The 2,193-nt window shown below is 42.3% G+C and overlaps 1 pseudogene; it reads left to right on the top strand.

Moving 5' to 3' along the window:
• The first annotated feature begins 203 nt into the window (after window positions 1–203).
• On the top strand, window positions 204–1,280 carry LOC103230416 (farnesyl pyrophosphate synthase pseudogene; annotated as a pseudogene).
• The last annotated feature ends 913 nt before the right edge of the window (window positions 1,281–2,193 follow it).

The following is a 2,193-nucleotide window of genomic DNA, read 5'->3' as shown; positions in this document are numbered from 1 at the left end:
TTGTATTCTTCAACCACCATGACAATGCATAGGGTCCATAGCGATTCTTTATAAATGCTGACCCTCATCTCCCACCGCCAACCCTCCCACATCACAGGTCTTCTCATGTCCCATTAACAACTTCATTGTACAGGATTCTGTACTATGAAACATCCTGGAAATCTTTTAAAGGGTCTTGCAGACCCACATCCAGGAACAAAGCCCTTTGCTCTTCCCTCAGAATGAATGGACACCAGAAATCAGATATTTATTCCCAAGAAAAGCAGGATTTTGTTCGGTACTTCTCCCAGATTGTTAGGGTGCTGACTGAGGAAAGATGGGGCACCCAGAGACAGAAGATGCTATTGCCCAGCTCAAGGAGGTCCTGGAGTGCAATGCATTGGAGGCAAGTATCCCCCAGGTTTGACGGTGCTAGTAGCATTTGGGGGAACTGATGGAGCCAAGGAAACAGGATGCTGATAGTCTCCAACGGGCCCTGACTCTGGGCTGGTGTGCGGAACTGCTGCAAGCTTTCTTCCTGGTGGCAGATGACATCATGGATTCATCCTTCACCTGCCGGGGACAGATCTGCTGTCAGAAGCTGGGCATGGATTTAGATGCCGTCAATGATGCTATCCTTCTGGAAGCATGTATCTACCACCTGCTGAAGATCTATTGCTGGGAGCAGCCCTATTACCTGAACCTGAAAGAGCTCTTCCTGCAGAGTTCCTATCAGACTGAGATTAGGCAGACCCTGGACCTCATCCCAGCCCCCCAGGGCAATGTGGATCTTGGCAGATTCACTGAAAAGAGGCACAAGTCTATTGTCAAGTACAAGACAACTTTCTACTCCTTCTACCTTCCATGTGCAGCCATGTACATGGTAGGAATTGATGGCAAGAAGGAGCACACCAATGCCAAGAAGATCCTACTGGGGATGGGAGAGTTCTCTCAGGTTCAGGATGATTACCTTGACCTCTTTGGGGACCCCAGTGTGATGGGTGAAGTTGACAGTGACATTCAGGACCAAAAATGCAGCTGGCTGGTGGTTCAGTGTCTGCAACAGGCCATTCCGGAACAATACCAGATCCTGAAGGAAAATTCAGGCAGAAGGAAGCCGAGAAGATGGCCCGGGTGAAGGCACTATATGAGGAGCTGGATCTGCCAGCCGTTTTCTTGCAATATGAAGAAGACACTTACAGTCATATTATAGGACTCACTGAACAGTATGCAGCGACCCTGCCCCCAGCATCTTTCTGGGGCTTGCGCACAAAATCTACAAGCGGAAAAAAGTGACCTAGGGACTGCAAGGGAGGCAAGAGGAGGCACTCAATAAATAAATTATTGTGGAAAAAAAAAGGGGGCATGCATACCATAGTTTTAGGGGATAAGCAAATGTGCATCTGTAGAAGGACAGAGATTGAGAATCCATCCCTACGATTCATAACACATGGTATATAAAGTGGTCATTGCCATTGCCCTCTTACTTTTATGTTACTAACACATATATTTGGGGTCAAAATGTACTAGTTATAGTACAGTATATTCCATGATGTAAAGTATGTTATATGAATGGGTTTGTAAGAAAGGATATAGGATCAGGATACTCTGAGAGTTAATGTTGCTGAGTGAGAAGCATTATAAACAGCTTATAATAATCTGAGATTAAATTACCTGCATAGGAGGCACAGCAACCTGTAAAAGAAGAACACTTTTTCTCAATCCAATAGTGGTAACACTAGCTAAACAACAGCTACTAATACTAAAAATTGTACTTATGCCTTGAAAGTCAACTAAACCTATTATTTAAAATCTAAGAGGAAGAAAATTTTGTCAAGATTTTGCTCAACCAGGTAGACAGTGAGATGTCAACAAGAAAGATGCAACAACATTTTATTTGTATGTGTGCAGCATATTATCTATTTTTGTCCAAGACCGGGAGAAAATAAGGCTTGTTAAAAGCTTCATTACAGTAAGCAATAGAAAAAGTCTATTCCAGATTTATTGGAAAACTCTATTTATAAAATACAAGACAAATCTTGGAAAGCACGTTTTTTTCAGTAAAATTCAATAAAATATGGGCTCTATTAAACACATGAACAAAATTATATTATGACTGAAATGGAAAGGTATCCATAAATGTGGAAGGGGCTAAGAAAACTGAATGAAGTAAAAAATATAAAAGGAAACTAAAATGCAATTGTACATGTGGTT

Source organism: Chlorocebus sabaeus, chromosome 25, assembly GCF_047675955.1.
Source record: "Chlorocebus sabaeus isolate Y175 chromosome 25, mChlSab1.0.hap1, whole genome shotgun sequence".
NCBI lineage: Eukaryota > Metazoa > Chordata > Mammalia > Primates > Cercopithecidae > Chlorocebus > Chlorocebus sabaeus.
Note: the sequence above shows the minus strand (reverse complement) of the source record. Positions and strands in the feature narration are given on the sequence as shown.